Source organism: Anastrepha obliqua, unplaced genomic scaffold (genome assembly GCF_027943255.1).
Source record: "Anastrepha obliqua isolate idAnaObli1 unplaced genomic scaffold, idAnaObli1_1.0 ptg000168l, whole genome shotgun sequence".
NCBI lineage: Eukaryota > Metazoa > Arthropoda > Insecta > Diptera > Tephritidae > Anastrepha > Anastrepha obliqua.
In genome coordinates this window covers 10001-20000 of record NW_026562253.1, presented here as the reverse complement: position 1 = coordinate 20000, position 10000 = coordinate 10001, and the positions used below count along the sequence as shown (strand labels likewise).

Sequence of the window (10000 nt, the reverse complement as noted above, 5' to 3'; positions counted from 1 at the left end):
CAAATCAAACTGAAATGTATTGAAATGAATTTTTCCCATACATTTTTGACAATGTGAGGTGTGCATGGCAAAAAACACTCACGGTGAAGGCATGTGAAATAATATGAAAATATCAAAAGTTAACTAACCAATGATATTGAAGCATATAAATCGAATCATAACTATATGAAACTCGAATTTAAGCCATATTAAACTGGTAATATTGTGATTTTATGCCTGGTTTTCCATACGTTAGTTTAAATAGAAAAAATTTTCGAATATATATACATATATGAAGAATCTATATTCTAATACTAACATGTTATGGAATATAACCTTGGCATATTGGCACTAAAATATATAATAAAGACATTTCAAATCAAACTGAAATGTATTGAAATGAATTTTTCCCATACATTTTTGACAATGTGAGGTGTGCATGGCAAAAAACACTCACGGTGAAGGCATGTGATATAATATGAAAATATCAAAAGTTAACTAACCAATGATATTGAAACATATAAATCGAATCATAACTATATGAAACTCGAATTTGAGCCATATTAAACTGGTAATATTGTGATTTTATGCCTGGTTTTCCATACGTTAGTTTAAATAGAAAAAATTTTCGAATATATATACATATATGAAGAATCTATATTCTAATACTAACATGTTATGGAATATAACCTTGGCATATTGGCACTAAAATATATAATAAAGACATTTCAAATCAAACTGAAATGTATTGAAATGAATTTTTCCCATACATTTTTGACAATGTGAGGTGTGCATGGCAAAAAACACTCACGGTGAAGGCATGTGAAATAATATGAAAATATCAAAAGTTAACTAACCAATGATATTGAAGCATATAAATCGAATCATAACTATATGAAACTCGAATTTAAGCCATATTAAACTGGTAATATTGTGATTTTATGCCTGGTTTTCCATACGTTAGTTTAAATAGAAAAAATTTTCGAATATATATACATATATGAAGAATCTATATTCTAATACTAACATGTTATGGAATATAACCTTGGCATATTGGCACTAAAATATATAATAAAGACATTTCAAATCAAACTGAAATGTATTGAAATGAATTTTTCCCATACATTTTTGACAATGTGAGGTGTGCATGGCAAAAAACACTCACGGTGAAGGCATGTGATATAATATGAAAATATCAAAAGTTAACTAACCAATGATATTGAAACATATAAATCGAATCATAACTATATGAAACTCGAATTTGAGCCATATTAAACTGGTAATATTGTGATTTTATGCCTGGTTTTCCATACGTTAGTTTAAATAGAAAAAATTTTCGAATATATATACATATATGAAGAATCTATATTCTAATACTAACATGTTATGGAATATAACCTTGGCATATTGGCACTAAAATATATAATAAAGACATTTCAAATCAAACTGAAATGTATTGAAATGAATTTTTCCCATACATTTTTGACAATGTGAGGTGTGCATGGCAAAAAACACTCACGGTGAAGGCATGTGAAATAATATGAAAATATCAAAAGTTAACTAACCAATGATATTGAAGCATATAAATCGAATCATAACTATATGAAACTCGAATTTAAGCCATATTAAACTGGTAATATTGTGATTTTATGCCTGGTTTTCCATACGTTAGTTTAAATAGAAAAAATTTTCGAATATATATACATATATGAAGAATCTATATTCTAATACTAACATGTTATGGAATATAACCTTGGCATATTGGCACTAAAATATATAATAAAGACATTTCAAATCAAACTGAAATGTATTGAAATGAATTTTTCCCATACATTTTTGACAATGTGAGGTGTGCATGGCAAAAAACACTCACGGTGAAGGCATGTGAAATAATATGAAAATATCAAAAGTTAACTAACCAATGATATTGAAGCATATAAATCGAAGCATAACTATATGAAACTCGAATTTAAGCCATATTAAACTGGTAATATTGTGATTTTATGCCTGGTTTTCCATACGTTAGTTTAAATAGAGAGTTATGGAATATAACCTTGGCATATTGGCACTAAAATATATAATAAAGACATTTCAAATCAAACTGAAATGTATTGAAATGAATTTTTCCCATACATTTTTGACAATGTGAGGTGTGCATGGCAAAAAACACTCACGGTGAAGGCATGTGATATAATATGAAAATATCAAAAGTTAACTAACCAATGATATTGAAGCATATAAATCGAATCATAACTATATGAAACTCGAATTTAAGCCATATTAAACTGGTAATATTGTGATTTTATGCCTGGTTTTCCATACGTTAGTTTAAATAGAAAAAATTTTCGAATATATATACATATATGAAGAATCTATATTCTAATACTAACATGTTATGGAATATAACCTTGGCATATTGGCACTAAAATATATAATAAAGACATTTCAAATCAAACTGAAATGTATTGAAATGAATTTTTCCCATACATTTTTGACAATGTGAGGTGTGCATGGCAAAAAACACTCACGGTGAAGGCATGTGAAATAATATGAAAATATCAAAAGTTAACTAACCAATGATATTGAAGCATATAAATCGAATCATAACTATATGAAACTCGAATTTAAGCCATATTAAACTGGTAATATTGTGATTTTATGCCTGGTTTTCCATACGTTAGTTTAAATAGAAAAAATTTTCGAATATATATACATATATGAAGAATCTATATTCTAATACTAACATGTTATGGAATATAACCTTGGCATATTGGCACTAAAATATATAATAAAGACATTTCAAATCAAACTGAAATGTATTGAAATGAATTTTTCCCATACATTTTTGACAATGTGAGGTGTGCATGGCAAAAAACACTCACGGTGAAGGCATGTGAAATAATATGAAAATATCAAAAGTTAACTAACCAATGATATTGAAGCATATAAATCGAATCATAACTATATGAAACTCGAATTTAAGCCATATTAAACTGGTAATATTGTGATTTTATGCCTGGTTTTCCATACGTTAGTTTAAATAGAAAAAATTTTCGAATATATATACATATATGAAGAATCTATATTCTAATACTAACATGTTATGGAATATAACCTTGGCATATTGGCACTAAAATATATAATAAAGACATTTCAAATCAAACTGAAATGTATTGAAATGAATTTTTCCCATACATTTTTGACAATGTGAGGTGTGCATGGCAAAAAACACTCACGGTGAAGGCATGTGATATAATATGAAAATATCAAAAGTTAACTAACCAATGATATTGAAACATATAAATCGAATCATAACTATATGAAACTCGAATTTGAGCCATATTAAACTGGTAATATTGTGATTTTATGCCTGGTTTTCCATACGTTAGTTTAAATAGAAAAAAATTCTCGAATATATATACATATATGAAGAATCTATATTCTATACTAACATTTTATGGAATATAACCTTGGCATATTGCCATTAAAATATATAATAAAGACATTTCAAATCAAACTGAAATGTATTGAAATGAATTTTTCCCATACATTTTTGACAATGTGAGGTGTGCATGGCAAAAAACACTCACGGTGAAGGCATGTGAAATAATATGAAAATATCAAAAGTTAACTAACCAATGATATTGAAGCATATAAATCGAATCATAACTATATGAAACTCGAATTTAAGCCATATTAAACTGGTAATATTGTGATTTTATGCCTGGTTTTCCATACGTTAGTTTAAATAGAAAAAATTTTCGAATATATATACATATATGAAGAATCTATATTCTAATACTAACATGTTATGGAATATAACCTTGGCATATTGGCACTAAAATATATAATAAAGACATTTCAAATCAAACTGAAATGTATTGAAATGAATTTTTCCCATACATTTTTGACAATGTGAGGTGTGCATGGCAAAAAACACTCACGGTGAAGGCATGTGATATAATATGAAAATATCAAAAGTTAACTAACCAATGATATTGAAGCATATAAATCGAATCATAACTATATGAAACTCGAATTTGAGCCATATTAAACTGGTAATATTATGATTTTATTCCTGGTTTTCCATACGTTAGTTTAAATAGAAAAAATTTTCGAATATATATACATATATGAAGAATCTATATTCTATACTAACATGTTATGGCATATTGGTGTTATTGTATTTTATTCCTGGTTTTCTATAGTTAGTTTAAATAGAAATAAATTTTTGAATTCAAAATTTTATATTCTATACTAGCATTACATAGAAATTATCCTCAACTGTTTGTTTCTTGTATAAATACAGGAAGTTAAACAGATGATGAAGAGAAAAAAATAAGAAAAACAAAAATTTATAAGAAAAATTAAATTTTAAACAAAGGAAAAGAGGAGAAAATTTTTTCAATCATATATATTTATGATTAAAAAATAGAATTATGAAATTATTAATTTCAATTCAAAGAGAAAAATTATGTAATATATGAAATTATTACATTAAAAATGCATTTGAAAAAAAAGTAAAATGTTATTAAGAATGATAAATTATTTGAAAATTGGCAAATATTAAGAAGAAATATCGTTCTTATATTTTTATATAAAATATATAATATAGAGAACGAAAATTCTTTTTCATAAAAAACGGTTTTTGAATTTTGATAAGAAAAGCTAAAGGGGGGTCGCCCCTTTACTTTTTATATACACCGTAATTTATGAAATTTTCAAATATGAAAAACAAAGAAAAATATATAAATACAAATATTATTCTGGTTGATCCTGCCAGTAGTTATATGCTTGTCTCAAAGATTAAGCCATGCATGTCTAAGTACAAACAAATTAAAAGTGAAACCGCAAAAGGCTCATTATATCAGTTATGGTTCCATAGATCGTTAACAGTTACTTGGATAACTGTGGTAATTCTAGAGCTAATACATGCAATATAAACACGGACCTTATGGAACGTGTGCTTTTATTAGACTAAAACCAAGCGATCATTTGATCGTTAAATTGGTTGAACTCTAGATAACTTGCAGATCGTATGGTCCCGTACCGACGACAGATCTTTCAAATGTCTGCCCTATCAACTTTTGATGGTAGTATCTAGGACTACCATGGTTGCAACGGGTAACGGGGAATCAGGGTTCGATTCCGGAGAGGGAGCCTGAGAAACGGCTACCACATCTAAGGAAGGCAGCAGGCGCGTAAATTACCCACTCCCAGTTCGGGGAGGTAGTGACGAAAAATAACAATACAGGACTCATATCCGAGGCCCTGTAATTGGAATGAGTACACTTTAAATCCTTTAACAAGGACCTATTGGAGGGCAAGTCTGGTGCCAGCAGCCGCGGTAATTCCAGCTCCAATAGCGTATATTAAAGTTGTTGCGGTTAAAACGTTCGTAGTTGAATTTGTGCTTCATACGGGTAGTACAACTATATATTGTGGTATGTACATTACCTTATGTATGTAAGCGTATTACCGGTGGAGTTCTTATATATAATTAATACAATGTATTTTTTATATATTCCTCCTATTTAAACCTACTTCAGTGCTCTTCATCGAGTGTTGTTGTGGGCCGGTACAATTACTTTGAACAAATTAGAGTGCTTAAAGCAGGCTCCAAATGCCTGAATATTTTGTGCATGGAATAATGAAATAAGACCTCTGTTCTACTTTCATTGGTTTTTAGATCAAGAGGTAATGATTAATAGAAGCAGTTTGGGGGCATTAGTATTACGACGCGAGAGGTGAAATTCTTGGACCGTCGTAAGACTAACTTAAGCGAAAGCATTTGCCAAAGATGTTTTCATTAATCAAGAACGAAAGTTAGAGGTTCGAAGGCGATCAGATACCGCCCTAGTTCTAACCATAAACGATGCCAGCTAGCAATTGGGTGTAGCTACTACTATGGCTCTCTCAGTCGCTTCCCGGGAAACCAAAGCTTTTGGGCTCCGGGGGAAGTATGGTTGCAAAGCTGAAACTTAAAGGAATTGACGGAAGGGCACCACCAGGAGTGGAGCCTGCGGCTTAATTTGACTCAACACGGGAAAACTTACCAGGTCCGAACATAAGCGTGTAAGACAGATTGATAGCTCTTTCTCGAATCTATGGGTGGTGGTGCATGGCCGTTCTTAGTTCGTGGAGTGATTTGTCTGGTTAATTCCGATAACGAACGAGACTCAAATATATTAAATAGATGCTTTCAGGATTATGATGTTGAAACTTATATAGCCTTCTTTCATGCGTACATCTTGAATGTACAAGTGTTTGAATGTGTTTATATAAGTGGAGTCGTACCTGTTGGTTTGTCCCATTATAAGGACACTAGCTTCTTAAATGGACAAATTGCGTCTAGCAGTAACGAGATTGAGCAATAACAGGTCTGTGATGCCCTTAGATGTCCTGGGCTGCACGCGCGCTACAATGAAAGTATCAACGTGTATTTCCTAGACCGAGAGGTCCGGGTAAACCGCTGAACCACTTTCATGCTTGGGATTGTGAACTGAAACTGTTCACATGAACTTGGAATTCCCAGTAAGTGCGAGTTATTAACTCGCATTGATTAAGTCCCTGCCCTTTGTACACACCGCCCGTCGCTACTACCGATTGAATTATTTAGTGAGGTCTCCGGACGTGATCACTGTGACGCCTCGTGTGTCACGGTTGTTTCGCAAAAGTTGACCGAACTTGATTATTTAGAGGAAGTAAAAGTCGTAACAAGGTTTCCGTAGGTGAACCTGCGGAAGGATCATTATTGTGTTCCATATCCGTAAGAAAAACAAACAAACAAACAAACAAACAGACAAGCAAACAAACGAACAAAAAGAAAAAAAAAAAAAAAAAAAAAAGAAAAAAAAAAAAAATTTATATAATTATTTTGAATCCATAATTCTTTTTATTCTTTTTCATTCAATTTGTGATCCATCAATTATATCATATTAAATATAATATATGATGGTACATTTTGTAATGTTTTTTCTTATTTTTTTCTTTTAAAAACCTTTAAACATGAAAATAAAAAGTTGTACTTATTATTCATTTGATTGAATGATAAGTTAATTTGTTCACAATAACAAAAGTGGTATATATTTATTATATTATTATATATACATAAAATGATTAAAAAAATACAAAATAATTGAATCATAATAAATACCACCACTGTATTATTGTTGAACTAAGACATTCGCAACTTAATAAAAATGTTTAGAGTTAAATATATTTGATATATATTATTGAAAGAAAATCAATTTATATATTATTAATATTATTTAATTTTACTCTTTCAATTAATATATGCAAAAAAAAATTGACATTTGTTATAAATAAAAATAAATAAAAAAATACTCTAAGCGGTGGATCACTTGGCTCATGGGTCGATGAAGAACGCAGCAAACTGTGCGTCATCGTGTGAACTGCAGGACACATGAACATCGACATTTTGAACGCATATCGCAGTCCATGCTGTTATGTACATTAAATTCAATTTTAAAGTACTGCTTGGACTACATATGGTTGAGGGTTGTAAGACTATGCTAAATAAGTTGCTTATTCTTTTATAAAAATAATTGAATTTAAGCAAATGTGTATATTATTGGATTTTAAATAATTCATAATATTAATAGCAAAAAAAATAAAGATATATAATGAATTTTATTTATTATATATTCTTTAAAAAAAAAATCCTCTCAAATAAAATGAAATGATGAAAATATTGAATCTAAGTATTCTTTACAAAAAATTTTCATATTATTTATATATATATATAAAATAATAATTTATATATGTAATTAAAAGGAGGAATGTCTAGCATAAAAATTAAATTTTTTATTCTAGGATTGCCTCATTTTACATTATTATTATTTTTATATATTTACAATATATAAAAGGAGAAAAGAAAAATAGAGATGAAAAGATGATATAATTTTTTTATTAAATTGTGAGAAGATAAAAAAAGAATATTAAAACAACCTCAACTCATATGGGATTACCCCCTGAATTTAAGCATATTAATGAGGGGAGGAAAAGAAACTAACAAGGATTTTCTTAGTAGCGGCGAGCGAAAAGAAAATAGTTCAGCACTAAGTCACTTTGTCTATATGTCAAATGTGAGATGCAGTGTATGGAATATCTTAATATCTAGTATGAGAAATTAACGATTTAAGTCCTTCTTAAATGAGGCCATTTACCCATAGAGGGTGCCAGGCCCGTATAACGTTAATGATTACTAGAAAGATATTTCCAAAGAGTCGTGTTGCTTGATAGTGCAGCACTAAGTGGGTGGTAAACTCCATCTAAAACTAAATATAACCATGAGACCGATAGTAAACAAGTACCGTGAGGGAAAGTTGAAAAGAACTCTGAATAGAGAGTTAAATAGTACGTGAAACTGCTTAGAGGTTAAGCCCGATGAACCTGAATATCCATTATGAAAAATTCATCATTAAATAATTAAAAAAATAATGTGCATTTTTTTCATATAAGGACATTGTAATCTATTAACATAATAAAGTATTTATCAAAAGATCATTGGTGATATTAAGTTTATTTAAATTAATTTGCTTTTTAAGCATATTAACATAAAATAAATACTAATGATTTGATAAAGTGTTGATAGATTTTATTATATATAATGCTAAAATTCATTTTTTGAATTTTACAAAAAATTTAATATCTATGATATTAATATTTATTTGTATGCATTTATATGATTAACAATGCGAAAGATTCAGGATACCTTCGGGACCCGTCTTGAAACACGGACCAAGGAGTCTAACATATGTGCAAGTCATTGAGTTATATTAAACTTAATGGCATAATTAACTTAACTTAAATATAATGGGATTAATTTTTAGTCTATTTTTTAATAAATAGTCAATTAATTCAATCCCGGGGCGTTCCATATAGTTATGTATAATGATAATTTATTATTATTTATACCTCTAACTGGAGCGTACCTTGAGCATATATGCTGTGACCCGAAAGATGGTGAACTATACTTGATCAGGTTGAAGTCAGGGGAAACCCTGATGGAAGACCGAAACAGTTCTGACGTGCAAATCGATTGTCAGAATTGAGTATAGGGGCGAAAGACCAATCGAACCATCTAGTAGCTGGTTCCCTCCGAAGTTTCCCTCAGGATAGCTGGTGCATTTAAAAATTATATAAAATAATCTTATCTGGTAAAGCGAATGATTAGAGGCCTTAGGGTCGAAACGATTTTAACCTATTCTCAAACTTTAAATGGGTAAGAACCTCACCTTTCTTGATATGAAGGTTGAGGTTATGATATAATGTGCCCAGTGGGCCACTTTTGGTAAGCAGAACTGGCGCTGTGGGATGAACCAAACGTAATGTTACGGTGCCTAAATTAACAACTCATGCAGATACCATGAAAGGCGTTGGTTGCTTAAAACAGCAGGACGGTGGACATGGAAGTCGTAATCCGCTAAGGAGTGTGTAACAACTCACCTGCCGAAGCAACTAGCCCTTAAAATGGATGGCGCTTAAGTTGTATACCTATACATTACCGCTAAAGTAGATGATTTATAAAACAATTTCGATTGATTTATAAATTTTGAAACTTTAGTGAGTAGGAGGGTACAATAGTGTGCTTAGAAGTGTTTGGCGTAAGCCTGCATGGAGCCGCTATTGGTACAGATCTTGGTGGTAGTAGCAAATAATCGAATGAGACCTTGGAGGACTGAAGTGGAGAAGGGTTTCGTGTGAACAGTGGTTGATCACGAGTTAGTCGGTCCTAAGTTCAAGGCGAAAGCCGAAAATTTTCAAGTTTTTAATAAAAAAAAAATATTAATAAAAATATATTTAAAAATAATTAAAATACTTGAATTATTTTGAACGAAAGGGAATACGGTTCCAATTCCGTAACCTGTTGAGTATCCGTTTGTTATTAAAAATGGGCCTTGTGCTCATCCTGGCAACAGGAACGACCATAAAGAAGCCGTCGAGAGATATCGGAAGAGTTTTCTTTTCTGTTTTATAGTCGTACTACCATGGAAGT

The 10000-nt window shown here is 30.3% G+C and overlaps 2 non-coding genes and 1 pseudogene across 2 annotated transcripts in view; all 3 read left to right on the top strand.

The window, feature by feature from the left end:
• The first annotated feature begins 4742 nt into the window (after positions 1-4742).
• On the top strand, positions 4743-6733 carry LOC129252267 (small subunit ribosomal RNA). The gene has a single exon (XR_008583345.1). It is a non-coding gene; the product is annotated as a small subunit ribosomal RNA (ribosomal RNA).
• Positions 6734-7323: 590 nt separating this feature from the next.
• On the top strand, positions 7324-7504 carry LOC129252277 (5.8S ribosomal RNA; annotated as a pseudogene).
• A 442-nt stretch (positions 7505-7946) lies between these two features.
• The window catches only part of LOC129252272 (large subunit ribosomal RNA), a 3987-nt gene continuing 1933 nt past the window's right edge, over positions 7947-10000 (top strand). Inside the window, exon 1 of the ribosomal RNA XR_008583350.1 lies at positions 7947-10000. This exon is cut by the window's right edge and continues 1933 nt beyond it. This is a non-coding gene — a ribosomal RNA (large subunit ribosomal RNA).